Source organism: Ranitomeya variabilis, chromosome 3 (genome assembly GCF_051348905.1).
Source record: "Ranitomeya variabilis isolate aRanVar5 chromosome 3, aRanVar5.hap1, whole genome shotgun sequence".
In the NCBI taxonomy this organism is placed as follows: domain Eukaryota; kingdom Metazoa; phylum Chordata; class Amphibia; order Anura; family Dendrobatidae; genus Ranitomeya; species Ranitomeya variabilis.
This window is the reverse complement of record NC_135234.1, coordinates 733398219-733418257: the sequence shown is the minus strand read 5'-3', so window position 1 is coordinate 733418257 and position 20039 is coordinate 733398219. Positions and strand designations below refer to the sequence as shown.

At 47.2% G+C, this 20039-nt stretch overlaps 1 protein-coding gene across 2 annotated transcripts in view; it reads right to left on the bottom strand.

Annotated features, from left to right (window-relative positions):
- The window catches only part of PIWIL4 (piwi like RNA-mediated gene silencing 4), a 260422-nt gene that overhangs the window by 181561 nt on the left and 58822 nt on the right, over nucleotides 1–20039 (bottom strand). The gene's annotated exons all lie outside the window — the stretch shown is intronic.

Below are 20039 nucleotides of genomic sequence, written 5' to 3'. Positions count from 1 at the left end.
CACCATCACACACAGTGTCTGCAAATTGAGATTTTGGTTTTCGCTTTTATCCCAAGTCATGTGACAAGATACGCTAGAAAGTCGATACTGACTTTCAGGATTGCCACTTCCTATAGGTGGCGCTAGAGTTTTAGTCCTCTTCTTCTCTGAAGAGACAATTTGCATAAATGAAATATACACTTAGGATTAATGTGGTTTTTCCCCAAAGCACAAATTCTGACCTATCCCTGGGATAGTGGGGGATAACTTGCTGTTCACTGGGTGTTTGACTGCTGGGACTCCCTGGCAATCCCAAAATGGCAGAATGCAGCTACCGTAAACACGGGTCTTAATGGAGCAGAGGTGCATATGCTCGTTGTCATGGACAAACAATGGAGCAGAGGTGCACATGCTTGTTGTCATGGACAAACAATGGAGCGGAGGTGCACATGCTTGTTGTCATAGACAAACAATGGAGCGGAGGTGCACATGCACGTTATCATAGAGAAACAATGGAGCGGAGGTGCACATGCTCGTTGTCATAGAGAAACAATGGAGCAGAGGTGCACATGCTCGTTGTCATGGACAAAAAATGGAGGGGAGGTGCACATGCTCGGTATCAGAGACAAACAATGGAGCGTAGGTGCACATGCTCGTTGTCATGGACAAACAATGGAGCAGAGGTGCACATGCTCTTTGTCATGGACAAACAATGGAGCGTAGGTGCACATGCTCGTTGTCATGGACAAACAATGGAGCAGAGGTGCACATGCTCTTTGTCATGGACAAACAATGGAGCGGAGGTGCACATGCTCGTTCTCATACACAAACAATGGAGCGTAGGTGCACATGCTCGTTCTCATACACAAACAATGGAGCGTAGGTGCACATGCTCGTTCTCATACACAAACAATGGGGCGGAGGTGCACATGCTCGTTGTCATAGACATACAATGGAGCGGAGGTGCACATGCTCGATGTCAGACAAACAATGGAGCGGAGGTGCACATGCTCGTTGTCATGGACAAACAATGGAGCGGAGGTGCACATGCTCGTTGTCATGGACAAACAATGGAGCGGAGGTGCACATGCTCGATGTCAGACAAACAATGGAGCGGAGGTGCACATGCTCGATGTCAGACAAACAATGGAGCGGAGGTGCACATGCTCAATGTCATAGATAAACAATGGAGCGGAGGTGCACATGCTCGATGTCATAGATAAACAATGGAGCGGAGGTGCACATGCTCGTTATCATAGACAAACAATGGAGCGGAGGTGCACATGCTACAAACTCTTCCATAATGCTGTCAAAACGAACTCACTGATGGATATAAAAGGTAGAATGGTTGCTAGCCCCCACTACATGCATTTAAGTGAAAACGTCCTCCAAGGACAGCGAGGTAGACAGTGTGATGTGGAAGATAGGGAAGGAGACTAGGATAGGGGCTGGGTTATATAAGATTGCGCGCCCGTCTGACGGCACAGCAGCTGTTTCAAAAACAAAGTAATTTTTTGTGCTATGCCGGGCCGTAAGCGGAGAAGTAAAAAAAAAAAAAAAAAAACAATTTAGAGGGAAATTACAGTCACAACGTGGCAGTGGGAACCATCTATATTTCCGGGAGCTGAGAGGACAGTTTCCCTTTAATGCAGACCTATTTATTAGTGACACAGTGTTGTGTGCATTGAATGCAGACGTCCCGATGTTTCGCTCTCGGATATCATTCGCACAAATGACAGCCTGCTGCTACTGCAATTTGCGCTTATTACTAGCCGCGCCACTGATTAATAAGACGTCATCCGACTACTGGACCTTACTGCACAGCCAGTAAATCACTGAAGTGATCCCATAAATGGTCCCTGCTCCGTCCTCATCACCCTCATTCCCATACATTATTATGATTGTGTTTTATTATGGATGTTTATAATTGACTGTCAGCGCCGACATGCGTCCCTGACCTGCAGTCACACTCCACAACAGATGACATAGGAGAACCACATCCTAAAATTATCCTCATTTATTCTTCTGATTTTACAATATTAAAGAGGACCTATCACTAGGTGAAAAGTGTCCATTTTTCGATTTTATTTCATTCTTCTGTTCCCCTGAGTATAACGTTTTTAGTTTTATTTAAATCCACCATCTGGTTTGTTTTTTTTTACGTGTTTTTTTGCGGCGGCCGAAAACTGCAGCCAAAAATGGACATATTGCACATGAATGCAAAAACGCATTGCAGTGCAACATGTTCGCCACTTTGCTACCTCTTTTAACGTCTTCGGAAGCTGTAGTGCAGTTAAAAAAGAAACATGTTAATTTCTTCTTTCGGAAGTCGGCCACCCTCTAAGGCTGGAGTCACACTAGCGAGTTTTACGGACGTAAGAGCGCAAAAAATACGTCCGTAAAACTCGCCAAACAAACGGCACAATTATTCTCAATGGGGCTGCTCCTATCAGCCATATATTACGCATCCGTAATATACGGTCTTGTACGGCCGTAGAAAATCGCAGCGTGCTGCGTTTGTCAGCGTTTTGAGCAAATAATACGCCAATGAAAGTCTATGGGGGCGAGAAAAATACGGATTCCACACGGACCTGCAGTGTGACTTGTGAGAAATACGCAGCGGTGTTAGTGAAAAGCCGGTAATTCAATTGCCGGCTTTTCATTTCTCCTTCACAAACCCGACATGATATGAGACATGGTTTACATACAGTAAACCATCTCTTATCCCTTTTTTTTTTGCATATTCCACACTACTAATGTTAGTAGTGTGTATGTGCAAAATTTGGTTGCTGTAGCTGCTAAAATAAAGGGTTAAATGGCGGAAAAAATTGGCGTGGGCTCCTGTGCAATTTTCTCCGCCAGAGTGGTAAAGCCAGTGACTGAGGGCAGATATTAATAGCCAGGAGAGGGTCCATGGTTATTGGCCCCCCCTGGCTACAAACATCTGCCCCCAGCCACCCCAGAAAAGGCACATCTGGAAGATGCGCCTATTCTGGCACTTGGCCACTCTCTTCCCACTCCCGTGTAGCGGTGGGATATGGGGTAATGAAGGGTTAATGCCACCTTGCTATTGTAAGGTGACATTAAGCCAGATTAATAATGGAGAGGCGTCAATTATGACACCTATCCATTATTAATCCAATTGTATGTAAGGGTTAAAAAACACACACACACATTATTAAAAATTATTTTAATGAAATAAACACACCGGTTGTTTTAATATTTTATTGCTCTCTCAATCCACCTGCAGACCCTCGCTTGGCAAAATAATAAACCCACAATATACATACCATCCGAGGATCTGTCAGGTCCCACGATGTAAATCCTTCTGAAGGGGTTAAATCAATTTACAGGCAGGAGCTGCGCTAAAGCACTCGCTCGTGCCTGTAATCCCCGTGTGCTGAAAGGAAAGCTGGGTGATCTGTACTTACATTGAGTCGCGGTGAGGCGCCCTCTGCTGGATGTCCTCATGAACTGGAGCCTTGGAAAAGTTCCCACGCTCGAGTTCATATGAAAGTTCAACAATTGGACTTTTAGCGCCTTTTCAGTGGATCGGTGATAAATGTCTATAGAAGGGGCAAGCCTTGAATTTTGTAGGTTTTATTTAGGAAAATGTGGCCAAAACAAAAAAGTAATAAAACAAGGATTTCCTGTTCTGTTTTTACAATAGTTTTGCTTAATATTTACTTTATAATTACATTGTGCAAGTTAAAAGGTTTGTACAGGACTTTAACACTGATGGCCTATCCTTAAGTTCAATGTCTGATCGGTCAACCGGCTGTTCCCGGTGTCGGCGGTGGTTGGACCTGCTCAGTTAGGAGCTGCACAGCTCAGTCAGTGGGATAGTGGCTATGGCTGAGTGCAGTAATTATCATATTGATGTGAATAGGTGGCGGATCTGCAGTACCTGACCACTATACAGTGAACGGGGCTCGGCTGCGTAGCTCCCCAACTGAGCAGTGCTGGATGCCACTGACACCAGCTGATCAGCAGAGTTCTGGTGTCACACCCCACAGATCAGACATGGATGACCTATCCTATGGACACTCCTTTATGTTTTAGGCCTGTCCCACACGTCCAGATAATTCCGGTACCGGAAAAAAAGGTACCGGAGTTATCCGTGTCCGTGTGGTCACGTGGCACATCAGTGTGGCACACATGCGGCAGCCGTGTGCCGCCCGTGTGCCAACTGGGTACCACACGGACCGTGCAGGAGACAGCGCTAGAGATAAGCGCTGTCCCCTGCATCTGGTGCTGAAGCCGATTTTTCATATCTTCTCTCCAGCGAACGCTGCTGGAGAGAAGAAATGAATAGCGGCTTCAGCACCACGTTGGGGGGACAGCGCTTACTGTAGCGCTGACTCCTGCACGGCACACGGAAGGCACACGGACAGCATCCGTGTGCGGTACGTGTTTTACACGGACCCATTGACTTTAATGGGTCTGTGTGATCCATGCGCTCCCACGAACACTGACATGTCTCCGTGTTTTTCAAACGGACACACGGTCCGTGAAAACACGCTGACATGTGCAGAGACGCATTGATTTTAATGTGTCTACGTGAGTCAGTGTCTCCGGTACGTGAGAAAACTGACACCTCACGTACCGGAGCCACTGACGTGTGAAACCGGCCTTAAGGTGTTAAGGACAAAAAATAAAGGATCAATTCCCTACAAACAACACCTGTAGTGCAGATTTCTACCTGTGCTAATGAGCACTCCTTGGTGCAGACTTGCCATGGCCAAAGGCTCAGAGCACATGTCCACCTCCTCAAAAGGCATCCTCCGCACTTCCCCTTGGCTTGATAGTGATTCTGCCTAAATGAAATCCCCAGCTCTGCATATCCATACTGACACTGCAGGAGCTCCGGGAGCACACGCACAGTGTCAGTACAAGTGTGCTCTTATCCCTCTCTCCTGTATACAGCGGCCACTCACTACTGTGTGATCCTGTGTGCAGCGAGCAGCCGCTGCACACAGGAGGAGTAAGAGCTCGTGCATGCTGACACTGTGTGCACGGTCTCCAGCAGTGTCAGTGCAGACGTGTAGGATTGAATACAGACAGCACTCAAAGTGACCGCTGTCAATCAAGCCAAGAGGAAGTGCAGTGGATGCTATTTAATGGTCCGGAGTAGTCCAAGGAGGATTAATCAATTGCATGTAATAAAACATTTTTTAAGTAAAAGTAAAGTTGTGAAATCTATGTAAGTCCCCCTATGTGACTGTGTATTTGGTTTAATATGAGTTTTTGGGGGGTAACAGATCCCCTTCCAATGCATCACCCTCCCTTAGCTTTAGCTGCAGTCTTTGCACATTTGTGATAATAATCCAAACACTTTTTCTTTTTTTAAGTAAAAAAAAAAAAAATGGATAGTGGTACAATGATTAAAACCTGATGGCACAGGTATTTAATGCCCGACAGGACGGTATTACTGCCTGAGCTTTGACATCCAGGCATAATGTATTCACGCCACAGAACCTCCAAAATTAGTACTTATAGTTTCCAAGAGTCAAGCTCTTTTTGGGAAAATGAAGGCATTTTGGATTTTTTTCACATTTGTTTAGTTTTCAGTGATCTGTATACACAGATCTAAGCTCTCTTGGTTTGGCAGAGGGCAAATGTGTTTTCTATAAGGAGGGTGGCATGAGTGGCTGCCAGTCACTTCTCCAAGGAGAAGAAAAGGAATCGGGCGCTGAAACTCAAAATTAGAGTCAGGAACCCAAATGGTCTTGGCAGTCATACAGTGGAGAATTATGTAATATTCATCTCTACGGGGCATTGTAGCTTTCTCTACCATGGGCTCCATGTGGCTGACATCAGCGGCACTCATGAAGATTGGCACCTGTTTGCCAAGTCCCATTAATGGGCAAGAAGTTCAATAAGCCACTGATGCACACATCCCTTCATGTCTCCCCTTTGGATGTTCTTCTTATGAAGTCGAAGATCTCACAAAACTGGGTGTCCTGTTTGCAAGCTCTTAGAATATGGTGGGATGTCTGGTATCTGCCATACCTTCATTCAGTGTACATAAAGTATAACACACAAATGCACATTATTAATGCCGCCCTTACACGCCAATTTTGTTTTTTTGCAAACCTGCAACCAAACAATAAAATATAATTTAAAAAAAGGGGGATTATCAATTTTGTGGCAGAAGTCCTTCCCATTCAGACTAGGCAGTGGATTGCTCGGTTGCAGTATGTCTAGCGCTGGTGGTTTCCTTCAAGATCACAGATGAAGACTGGGGGCTTGTACCATGTCTGGACAAACACTTTACAGGCAGGCCAGCAAATTTGTTGTCATTTTCAGGGATTTTAAAATACTTATTTGAGCAAAAACATGCGCAAGATCCTGGTCCAGTGGCTAAGTCGATAGTCCATGGGTGCCAGACCAGCGCCTTGCCAATCTTCTCCTACACACCGGCTCTTGACGTTATGCCAGGCCAACGAAACAGAAGAGGCCCCCAGGGATGACGAGGTTAGCAGGGCTCGGATCTGGTCTTTTTGCTCACCCCTACTTAGAACAGGCCGTCAAGGTCAGATCAGTGGGGTCACCCTGAACAATCAGAGGCACAAGATAAGTGGCGCAGCTCGCATGCACCACACATTCAATCAGGTGCCGAGAGTCGCCCTCCATCATCTCTTCTATTGATGGCTTACCCTAAATTTAGGTGATCTTTATTTAAATCCTAGAAAACCCTTTCATTCCCCAAAAAAGTGCCAGGTGCCCGATATCCAGACATAATGTTGGCAAGGAGCACACAGAGGGGCTCTCTGTACCCTTGAGACTGTCCCTACTAACCAGTTTCTTTCTTCGCTAATCACCTCTCCTCTCATGGACTCCTTTAAATTCATTTTCCGTAAGTCAATTACTAACGCTGTCATACGGCTGTTTTGTTTAGTGTTACAATAATTATTTTATTGTTGTTCTTGTACGGCATTTTTTTTTATACACCCTGAACCCGTCTTATCAAGCTGTGACAGTTTTAGAGCCTAGCCGTGGCGCTCTGATTTAACGATGTAGTTCCACCGTTTCATGATGTACTTACCGCAAGGATAAATTGCAATGACAATTTCACTCAGGACAATAAATCAAAGTTACATTATTTTCATCCCACCGAACAGTTTTATCAGAACTAAAGCAGATCTGTTTCTGGGAGATACTCTGCTCTCGGAGCAGGAACTATACACAATCACATAGGGGGGGGCACAGAATATATTCTAGGAAACAAACGGCCATCATTTGATATGTTTTTATTTTATGTTTTTTCCAGAAATAAAGTTGGTTGCTGCTGAAGATAAGCGGCTGTAGTGAACGGCTTGTCAAGGACTTGTATCCTCAGGATCAGATCAGTTGCGGTCTGACACAGGGCAGCCCATCGATCACCTGTGTGCAGCTCCAGCGGACAAATGTGCAGTGTACACGGGACATTGAGCTGGTTAGTGGGCATTCTCGGAAGCTGAGCTGCAGTACCATACACTGACCACTGTAAAGAGTACGGCGCTGCGCTGTTCTAGCTTTTTACACTGCGCACTTCTGGACGCTGCAAGAGCAGTCGGTCGGGGGGCTGAGTGTTGGACCCCCATTAATCTTATAGTTATGACCTATTCGAGCATAGCTCATCAATTGTCCAATTCCTGGAAAAGCTCTTTAACCCCTTAATCCCATATGATGTACTATCCCGTCAAGGTGACCTGGGACTTAATTCCCAGTGACGGGATAGTACGTCATAGCGATCGGCCGCGCTCACGGGGGGAGCGCGGCCGAGTGTCAGCTGAATATCGCAGCTGACATCCGGCACTATGTGCCAGGAGCGGTCGCGGACCGCCCCCGGCACATTAACCCCCAGCACACAGCGATCAAACATGATCGCAGCGTTCTGGGGACATAGGGAAGCATCGCGCAGGGAGGCGATGTGCTCACCTTGTACCGAGCGTCTCCTCCCTGCAGGTCCCGGATCCAAAATGGCCGCGGGGCTACATCCGGGTCCTGCAGGGAGGTGGCTCACAAGCGCCTGCTCAGAGCAAGCGCTGGTAAGCCTGCACCCCTCATGTCAGATCGCTGATCTGACATTGCTGTGCAAAGTGTCAGATCAGCGATCTGACCCTAGAACATAATGCCCCCCCCCCCTTCCCGGGGCAATGTTATAAAGTTGAAAAAAAAAAAAATATTTAGATGTGCAAAAAAAAAATAATTCCTAAATAAAGAAAAAACTAATATATATATATATATATATATATATATATATATATATATATATATATATATATATATATATATATATATCTCAGCCACGCAGTATATAACACAGGCGACATCTATAATATAACGCTGGGAGCGTCACTCTGTCCGAAGCCTCTATAGACTGCGCAAGCGCACGCGCCGGCGCAGTCTAGACCCCACAGAGCGACGCTCCCAGGAGATCGCGGTATGCGTAAACACTGAACGCACACCGCGATCTCCAACGGAGAAGCAGGGACCGCCAGGAGGGTAAGTATGATATATTTACCTGTCCCGTTCCTCCGTTGCGCGCTGCTCCTCCGTCCTCCGGTCCACATCCTCTGCCTGTGACGTTCACAGTTCAGAGGGCGCGATGACGCGCTTAATGCGCGCCGCCCTCTGACTGAACAGTCACAGCCAGAGGACCGGAAGACAGACCGGCGCGCAGCGCTGGATCAGGCCCAGGTAACTATAGCAAGTGCCGGGGGCCTGAGCTAGCGGCGACTCCGGCACCTGACCCCCACAGCGCGCCGGTGTCCCCGCCTGCTCAGGCCCCCAGCACCGCCGTGCACAGCCACCGCACCCAGCACAGCCTGAGCCACCGCACCCAGCACAGCCTGAGCCACCGCACCCAGCACAGCCTGAGCCACCGCACCCAGCACAGCCGCCCACAGCCACGCACAGCCGCCCCCACTCAGCACCGCCACGCACAGCCGCCCACACACAGCACAGCCACATACAGCCGCCGCACCCAGCATAGCCACGCACAGCCACCGCACCCAGCACAGCCGCCGCACAGCCGCCCACACCCAGCACAGCCACGCACAGCCGCCCGCACCCAGCACAGCCGCCCACAGCCACGCACAGCCGCCTGCACTCAGCACCGCCACGCACAGCTGCCCGCACTCAGCACTGCCACGCACAGCCGCCCACGCACAGCACAGCCACATACAGCCGCCCGCACTCAGCACAGCTGCCTGCACTGATGGGGGCGCAGGATGGAGCAGCACATGACAGGGTGGAGCAGCACATGACAGGATGGGGGCGCAGGATGGAGCAGCACAGCCACCGCACCCAGCACAGCCGCCCGCACCCAGCACAGCCTGAGCCACCGCACCCAGCACAGCCACCGCACCCAGCACAGCCGCCGCACCCAGCACAGCCACCGCACCCAGCACAGCCACCGCACCCAGCACAGCCACGCACAGCCGCCGCACCCAGCACAGCCACGCACAGCCACCGCACCCAGCACAGCCACGCACACCCACGCACAGCCGCCTGCACTCAGCACCGCCACGTACAGCCGCCCACACCCAGCACAGCCGCCTGCACTCAGCACCGCCACGCACAGCCGCCCGCACTCAGCACCGCCACGCACAGCCGCCCGCACTCAGCACCGCCATGCACAGCCGCCCGCACTCAGCACCGCCACGCACAGCCGCCCACGCACAGCACAGCCATATACAGCCGTTGCACCCAGCATAGCCACGCACAGCCACCGTACCCAGCACCGCCACCCACAGCCGCCGCACCCAGCACCGCCACGCACAGCCGCCTGCACTCAGCACCGCCATGCACAGCCGCCCGCACTCAGCACAGCCACGCACAGCCGCCCGCACCCAGCACAGCCGCCTGCACTCAGCACAGCCACGCACAGCCGCCCGCACCCAGCACAGCCGCCTGCACTCAGCACAGCCACGCACAGCCGCCCACACCCAGCACAGCCGCCCACAGCCACGCACAGCCGCCTGCACTCAGCACCGCCATGCACAGCTGCCCGCACTCAGCACCGCCATGCACAGCCACCCACAGCCACCCACGCACAGCACAGCCACATACATCCGCCCGCACTCAGCACAGCCGCTCGCACTTAGCACAGCCGCCCGCACTGATGGGGGCGCAGGATGGAGCAGCACATGACAGGATGGGGGCGCAGGATGGAGCAGCACATGACAGGGTGGAGCAGCACATGACAGGATGGGGGCGCAGGATGGAGCAGCACAGCCGCCGCACCCAGCACAGCCACCGCACCCAGCACAGCCACGCACAGCCGCCGCACCCAGCACAGCCACCGCACCTAGCACAGCCGCCTGCACTCAGTACCGCCACGCACAGCCGCCCGCACCCAGCACAGCCACCCGCACCCAGCACAGCCACGCACAGCCGCCCGAACCCAGCGCAGCCGCCCGCACCCAGCACAGCCACGCGCAGCCGCCCACGCACAGCACAGCCACATACAGCCGCCCGCACTCAGCACAGCCGCCCGCACTGATGGGGCGCAGGATGGAGCAGCACATGATAGGATGGGGGCGCAGGATGGGAGCACATGACAGGATGGGGATGCAGGATGGAGCAGCACATGACAGGGTGGAGCAGCACATGACAGGATGGGGGCGCAGGATGGAGCAGCACATGACAGGATGGGAGAGCAAGATGGGAGCAGCACATACCAGGATGGAGACCATATACCAATATAAATGCTCGCCACCCGGGCGTAGAACGGGTTCAATAGCTAGTAGTATATAACACAGGCCACGCAGTATATAACACTGGCCACGTAATATATAGCATAGCCCACGCAGTATATAGCAGCCACGTAGTATATAACACTGCCCACGCAGTATATAGCAGCCAATTAGTATATAACACTGCCCACGCAGTATATAACAGTGGGCACGTAATATATAGCACAGCCCACATAGTATATAACACTGGCCATGTAGTATATAGCAGCCACGCGGTATCTAACACAGCCCACGTAGTATACAGCAGTGTGGACACCATATCCCTGTTAAAAAAATAATTAAAATAAAAAATAGTTCTATACTCAACCCTGGGATGCAGCGAAGCTCCGGCGATAAGCGCACAGCTGCTGCCATCTTCCGTTCCCAGGATGCATTGCGAAATTACCCAGATGACTTAGCGGTCTCGCAATGCATCGCCGGGAACAGAAGATGGCGGCCGGCACGAGCGGCTCGCTCGGCGGACTACGGAGGGTGAGTATAGCAGGTTTTTTGTTTTTTTTTATTATTTTTTAATAGTACATTTTTTTACTATTGATGCCGCATAGGCAGCATCAATAGTAAAAAGTTGGGGACACACAGGGTTAATAGCAGCGGTTACGGAGTGCGTTACCTGCAGCATAACGCGGCATTAACCCTGTGTGAGCGGTGACTGGAGGGGAGTATGCGTGCGCCGGGCACTGACTGCGGGGAGTAAGGAGCGGCCATTTTCTTCCGGACTGTGCCCGTCGCTGATTGGTCGTGGCTGTTTTGCCGCGACCAATCAGCGACTTGGATTTCCATGACAGACAGAGGCCGCGACCAATGAATATCCGTGACAGACAGAAAGACAGACAGAAAGACGGAAGTGACCCTTAGACAATTATATAGTAGATATTGTTCCCATAAATACATTCCTTTATCTAAATAATAAAAAAAAACTATAAAAGTACACATATTTAGTATCGACGCGTCCGTAACAACCCGACCTATAAAACTGTCCCACTAGTTAACCCCTTCAGTGAACACTGAAAAAAACGTCATCTTGTCCTGCAAAAAACGAGCTGCCATACAGCGTCAAAGAAAAAATTAAAAAAAATAAAAAAAAAGTTACAGTCCTCAGAATAAAGCGATGCAAAAATAATTATTTTTTCTATAAAATAGTTATCGTATAAAAGCGCCAAAACATAAAAAAATGATATAAATGAGATATCGCTGTAATCGTACTGACCCGAAGAATAAAACTGCTTTATCCATTTTACCAAACGCAGAACGGTATACACGCCCCTCCCCCAAAAGAAATTCATGAATAGCTGGTTTTTGGTCATACTGCTTCATAAAAATCGGAATAAAAAGCGATCAAAAAATGTCACGTGCCCGAAAATGTTACCAATAAAAACGTCAACTAGTCCCGCAAAAAAACAAGATCTCACATGACTCTGTGGACCAAAATATGGAAAAATTATAGCTCTCAAAATGTGGTAACGCAAAAAAATATTTTTTGCAATAAAAAGCGTCTTTCAGTGTGTGACAGCCAGCAATCATAAAAATCCGCTAAAAAACTCGCTATAAAAGTAAATCAAACCCCCCTTCATCACCCCCTTAGTTAGGGAAAATTAAAAAATTTAAAAAAATTATTTATTTACATTTTCCCATTAGGGCTAGGGTTAGGGTCGGGGCTAGGGTTTGGATTACATTTACCGTTGGGATTAGGGTTAGGGGTGTGTCAGGGTTAGGGGTGTGGTTGGGATTAGGGGTGTGTTTGGGTTAGGGTTTCAGATAGAATTGGGGGTTTCCACTGTTTAGGAACATCAGGGCTCTCCAAACGCGACATGGCGTCCGATCTCAATTCCAGCCAATTCTGCGTTGAAAAAGTAAAACAGTGCTCCTTCCCTTCCGAGCTCTCCCGTGTGCCCAAACAGGGGTTTACCCCAACACATGGGGTATTAGCGTACTCAGGACAAATTGGACAACAACTTCTGGGGTCCAATTTCTCTTGTTACCCTTGGGAAAATTCAAATTTTGGGGGCTAAAAAACCATTTTTGTGGGAAAAAAATGATTTTTTATTTTCACGGCTCTGCGTTATAAACTGTAGTGAAATACTTGGGGGTTCAAAGTTCTCACAACACATCTAGATAAGTTCCTTGGGGGGTCTAGGTTCCAATATGGGTTCACTTGTGGGGGGTTTCTACTGTTTAGGTACATTAGGGGCTCTGCAAACACAATGTGACGCCTGCAGACCATTCCATCTAAGTCTGCATTCCAAATGGCGCGCCTTCCCTTCCGAGCTCTGCCGTGCGCCCAAACGGTGGTTACCCCCCACATATGGGGTATCAGCGTACTCAGGACAAATTGCACAACAACTTTTGGGGACCAATTTCTCCTGTTACCCTTGGGAAAATACAAAACTGGGAGCTAAAAAATAATTTTTGTGGAAAATAAAAGAATTTTTATTTTCACAGCTCTGCGTTATAAACTGTAGTGAAACACTTGGGGGTTCAAAGCTCTCACAACACATCTAGATAAGATCCTTAGGGGGTCTACTTTCCAAAATGGTGTCACTTGTGGGGGGTTTCAATGTTTACGCACATCAGGGGCTCTCCAAACACAACATGGCGTCCCATCTCAATTCCAGCCAATTTTGCATTGAAAAGTAAAACGGCGCTCCTTCACTTCCGAGCTCTGCCATGCACCCAAACAGTGGTTTACCCCCACATATGGGGTATCAGCGTACTCAGAACAAATTGCACAACAACGTTTGGGGTACAATTTCTTCTGGTAACCTTGGGAAAATAAAAAATTGGGGGCAAAAAGTTCATTTTTGTGAAAAAATATTGTTTTTTATTTTTACGGCTCTACATTATAAACTTCTGTGAAGCACTTGGTGGGTCAAAGTGCTCACCACACATCTAGATAAGTTCCTTAGGGGGTCTACTTTCCAAAATGGTGTCAATTGTGTGGGGTTTCAATGTTTAGGCACATTAGTGGCTCTCCAAACGCAACATGGCGTCCCATCTCAATTCCAGCCAATTTTGCATTGAGAAGTCAAATGGCGCTCCTTCCCTTCCGAGCTCTGCCATGCGCCCAAACAGTGGTTTACCCCCACATATGGGGTATCGGGGTACTCAGGACAAATTGTATAACAACTTTTGGGGTCTATTTTCTCCTGTTACCCTTGGTAAAGTAAAACAAATTGGAGCTGAAGTAAATTTTTTGTGAAAAAGAATGGTTACACTTGGGCATTTTCTATCACATAGACCCCTCAAAATGACTTCAAATGAGATGTGGTCCCTAAAAAAAAAAAATGGTGTTGTAAAAATGAGAAATTGCTGGTCAACTTTTAACCCTTATAACACCCTAACAAAAAAAAAAATGTTGTTTCCAAAATTGTGCTGATGTAAAATAGACATGTGGGAAATGTTACTTATTAAGTATTTTGTGTGACATATCTCTGTGATTTAAAGGGCCACTGTCACCCCCTCCAGCCGTTATAAACTAAAAGAGCCACCTTGTGCAGCAGTAATGCTGCAGTCTAACAAGGTGGCTCTTTTAGTTTTTGATTAAGTTATTACCTCAATAAAGCGATTTGAAAATTGTCCACAAAGACCAGCTATTGTACCGGGAGGCGGTCCGAAGCGTCCTGTATGAATCCCCCAACGGCCGTCACTCTTCTCTTCAGGGGCGCTGGTTTCCGCCCCCTGAGCGCTGTTATCTTCTGAAATCCGGCGCTTGCGCTGTTCTTTCCTGCCTGGGGCCTGCGCAGTGTTTACTGTGAGTCACAGCACAGACGCAGGGTGCCTGACTGCGCCTGTGCCGGCAGTGCGGCCGCCCTGTTACTGAATCCCCGCCCCGCACTGTGTTATTCATTATGCACAGTGCGGGGCGGGGATTCAGTAACAGGGCGGCCGCACTGCCGGCACAGGCGCAGTCAGGCACCCTGCGTCTGTGCTGTGACTCACAGTAAACACTGCGCAGGCCCCAGGCAGGAAAGAACAGCGCAAGCGCCGGATTTCAGAAGATAACAGCGCTCAGGGGGCGGAAACCAGAGCCCCTGAAGAGAAGAGTGACGGCCGTTGGGGGATTCATACAGGACGCTTCGGACCGCCTCCCGGTACAATAGCTGGTCTTTGTGGACAATTTTCAAATCGCTTTATTGAGGTAATAACTTAATCAAAAACTAAAAGAGCCACCTTGTTAGACTGCAGCATTACTGCTGCACAAGGTGGCTCTTTTAGTTTATAACGGCTGGAGGGGGTGACAGTGGCCCTTTAAGGGCATAAAAATTAAAAGTTGGAAAATTGCGAAATTTTCAAAATTTTCGCCAAATTTCCATTTTTTTCACAAATAAACGCAGGTAATATCAAAGAAATTTTACCACTATCATGAAGCACAATATGTCTCGAGAAAACAATGTCAATCACCGGGATTCGTTGAAGCGTTCCAGAGTTATTACCTCATAAAGGGACAGTGGTCAGAATTGTAAAAATTGGCCCGGTGATTAACGTGCAAACCACCCTCGGGGCTTAAGGGGTTAAAGAAATGTAAAAAAATAAATATATTCTTCATTTAGTCAGAAAGTAACTAAACTTATATTTATATAAAGTGAAGAATTTATTTGCATATCTTTATTTATTGCAAATATATATATATATTTCCAAAGTTTCGCAAGTAAATTATAAGAAAACACAAATAATAATAAAAAAATATATATACATATACATATATATATATATATATATATACACACCGTATATACTCGAGTATAAGCCGACCAGAGTATAAGCCGAGGCCCCTAATTTTGCCACAAAAAACTGGGAAAACGTAATGACTCGAGTTTAAGCCTAGGGTGGGAAATGCAACAGCTACTGGTAGATTTCAAAAATAAAAATAGATACCAATAAAAGTAAAATTAATCAAGACATCAGTAGGTTAAATGTTTTTGAATATCCATATTGAATCAGGAGCCCCATATAATGCTCCATACAGTTCTTGATGGGCCCCATAAGATGCTCCATAAAGTTCATGAAGGGCCCCATAAGATGCTCCATATTAAAATATGCCCCATATAATGCTGCACAAAGGATAATGATGGCCCCATAAGATGCTTCATACAAAAATATGCCCCATATAATGCTGCTGCGATAAAAAAAGACATACTCACCTCTCGTCGCTGCCCGCTGCTTCTCAGCGTCGCCGGCTCTGTGCAGTGACTGTTCAGGCAGAGGGCGCGCACTAACCACGTCATCGTGCTCTCTGACCTGAACGGCACAGCCAGAGGATGCGGAAGACACAGCACAGCGGTGGAACGGGGACAGGTGAATATCGCATGGCTCACCCTCCTGGCACTGCATATCAGTCCCTGCGTTTCAGGCGTCGGCATCTCTCTTCCTTCCTGTGCTGAGCGGTCAGTGATACCGCTCATTAAAGTAATGAATATGCGCTCCACGCCTGTGGGAGTGGAGACACGTGCATATTCAATACTTTAATGAGCGGTATCACTGACCGCTCAGCACAGGAAGGAAGACAGGAAGAGAGATGCCGACGCCCGACAGGGACTGATATGCAGGGATGACACCAGGGGGGTGAGTAGGTCATCTGCTCCCCCGCTGGCAATAACTCGTGTATAAGCCGAGAGGGGCGTTTACAGCACACAAAAAATGTGCTGAAAATCTCGGCTTATACATGAGTATACAAGGTATGTATATATATATATATATATATATATATATATATATATATATATATATATATATATATATATATATATATATATATTATATATACACATACACACACACCGTATATACTCATGTATAAGTCGACCCAAGTATAAGCCGAGGCGCCTAATTTTGCCCGAAAAACTGGGAAAACTCTTTGACTCGAGTATAAGCCGGGTATGCATTGTTCCCTCATCCCTATCCTTGTATCCATGGCTTCCCCGTCCCATCCTTGTATGCATGGCTCCCAATCCCTGTCCTTGTGTGCATGGCTCCCCTTCCCTGTCCTTGTATGCATGGTTCCTATAACAAATAAAAAAAAAAAAACATCCTACTTACCTTTCCTGCGTGCCCTCGCTGCATCTCATTCCGGTTGTCAGCAGCTCTTCCAGCCGAGCGATCTCGTGGCCCCGCTCATTAAGGTAATGCATATTCACTCCATGCCTATGGGAGTGGAAAGAGGTGAATATTCATTTTCCCCGCTCATTAGTATAGGTGTAATCTGCAGCCAAAATGCTGAAAGGCTATGTTCACACATTGCGTTTTTGTTTTTTTTGCTGCCTTTTTTAATGCAAATTAAAAGCTGCTTTTTACAGAACAAGCCAAAACTATGAGGTTTCAGAAATCTGATTAACACATTTGTTTTTTTTATTTCCTGACTGAATTGGAAAACTGCTGCTTTTTTGTAGACTGTAACATGTCACTTTTTTCAGGTTTTATTCACCCATAAAAAGCAGTGAATGCAAAAATGCAACAAAAACGTTGAAATCAGTTCTTGCACAGCGTTTTTAGTGAAAAACGCAGGTACTGCAGGATGTGAAAACCATTTTTCTAATTTTTCCCAAGTTTACACCATAATGTCTCAGTGTCGTCACCGGCAGAGAGGATTAGTACAGGTTAATTCAATTAGTGATACCTGTGACATTGAACAATAGCTGACCAGCCCAATGCTCTGCCAATTTCTTAGGTAACATTTCCTGACCAATTCACCTCCCCTGCTGTTTTGACATTTGCAATTGCGTAATTTTTCTTGAACTCATATGAACTTTTTTGTCGCTATTTTTTTCAGGCATAAAAATCTTTTTGACTGATTAATTTTATACAATTGTTCTTTTTTCCAAAAATAATTTATGGTTTCAAGCAAGTCTTGCATTGGTGACCTAACACCTTGCATTGTTCATGCTTGTATGGTGGAAGGAAAGCTGAGCTTTGGGATCTTTAAAAAACGCAAGAAAAAAAAAAACGCATCAAGAGAAACCACAAAAAAGCAACGTGTGAACATAGCATTTTTGGTGCAGATTTTTCCCCACTCATTAGGCTATGTGCCCACATTGCGGATTAGTGTGCGGATTTTTCCGCACCGTTTTTAAAAAAACTGCAGGTAAAACACACTGCGTTTTAGCTGAGGATTTTCAGCGGAATTCCTGCACTTTTTGTGCGGATTTCAAAAGGTTTTACACGTGCGGATTCCTATTATGGAGCAGGTGTAAAACGCTGCGGAATCCGCTCAAAGAATTGACATGCTGCGAAAATTCAACGCTACGTTTCCGCGCGGTTGTTTTCCATAGGTTTACATGGTATTGTACAACACATGGAAAACTGCTGCGAATCCGCAGCGTCAAATCCGCAGCAAAATCCGTAGCGTGTGCACATACCCTTAGTATGGATGAAATCTGCAGCAAAAAAAGCCGTAGGGTATGTGCACATGTTGCGGATTTTCTGCGGATCCGCAGCGTTTTTTGCAGTGCAGAAACGCTGCAGATCCGCAATTTACAGTACAATGTAAATCAATGAGAAAAAAAAAAATGCTGTGCACACGTTGCGGAAAATCCGCTGCGGAAACGCTGCGGTTTAAAAGAAGTAGCATGTCACTTCTTTTTTGTGAATCTGCAGCGTTTTTGTACCCATTCCATTATAGAAAACCGCAGGGGTAAAAAATTGCAGCAAATTCGCAAGAAAACCGCAGCAAAAATGCACAAAAAACCGCAGGTGCGTTTTCTGCCAGGAGAGGCAGAATCCGCACCAGAAATTCCAAAGCGTAATCCGCAACGTGTGCACATAGCCGTATAGTGTTTTTGCTGTAGTTTTTTTCTGCACAGATTAGCCACAAAACCTGAAGGGTTTCCTGATGCAGCAAAGTGACAGAATCCTGAAGTCTCATAAACACCCTGCTTATTATTTCCTTGCAGATTTGGAGCAGATTTATACCGGCATTGTGTCAATTCTTTCAGCATTTTTGCTGCAGATTTAACTAGATGGGGAAAAATCTGCAACAAAAAGCATGTAAAAATACACATTAAAATGCACCTATTTTACGCAGATCTTTGATGGTAACCACAATGATGTCACCGCTGGTCACTGATGCTGCGCTCACAGCGGCTCATTCCCCAGTGGTTCTCAGCCTGGACAGTCGCATCTTGGCACCGTCCAGGTTGAAAACTGTTTATCCCCAGACATGGATTACGGCGTGGGACAGAACGACCGACAGGTGAAGGATATTGTTGCTTTTTATTTTAGTTTTATTAAAGGAGAGGAGGGATACAGTGGAATTAGGCATTAGGTGAGTTTAACTGTGTTTGTTTTCCATTTTTATTTAAAAATAAGTGTTTTGTTTTATTTGTAATAAAGGACTGTATTTATTTACCAAATAACTATGGTATTAGTAATGAATAGGTGTCTTATATCTTATCTTGTACCTTAGGCTACTTTCACATTTCCGTCTTTTGCAGACCGTCACATTGCGTCGTTCTGTGGAAAAAACGCATCCTGCAAAGTTGCCCGCAGGATACGTTTTTTTCACATAGACTTGTATTACCGACGCATCGCGACGTATGGACACACGTTCCATACGTCGTGCACTGGATGCGTCGGTATTTGGCGGGCCGTCGTATCGAAAAAACGTTCAAGGGAACGTTTTTTTGTACGTTGTGTCCTGCATTTTTTACTGCGCAGGCGCGGCCGGAACTCCACCCCCTCCTCCCTGGGACTTTACAATGGGCAGCGGACGCGTTGAAACACTGCGTCCGCTGCTCACGTCACTCACAAATTCACAAACTTCCGTCGGTACGTCGCGCCGACGCTTGGCGACGGCAGAGTACCGAGGGAAATGTGAAAGAAGCCTTACTTGTCACCTTTGTATTGCCAGGTTACATCAACCCCACAAATATGAACCCCACTTGCCACCGCTATAGGGCAATTGGGAAGAGCCGGACAAAGCGCCAGAATTGGTGCATCTAATAGATGTGCCTTTTCTGAGAAGCTGCGGGCTGCTATATTTAGGCTGGGTGGGGGCCAATATCCATGGTCCCTTACCAGCCTGAGAATACCATCCCACAGCTGTCTGCTTTAGCAAGGCTGGTTTTCAGAAAATACAGGAGAACCCACGTCGTTTTTTCATTTATTTATAGCACAGGCGGCGGCTCATGAATACTCCCATCAGCGGCTCCTGCTCTCACTGTTATTAGTGGCAGCAAGTCTAGGCTGATAGGAGTAGTAGTCCCATCAGCTGCCACCTGCTCTCACTGTTGTTATCAATTGAATATAACTCTCTTCATTGTCCGCCACTTGCGCTGATCAGGGGAAACTGATGAGTTGTCTTTAGCACCCAGCGCCGGGGAACAG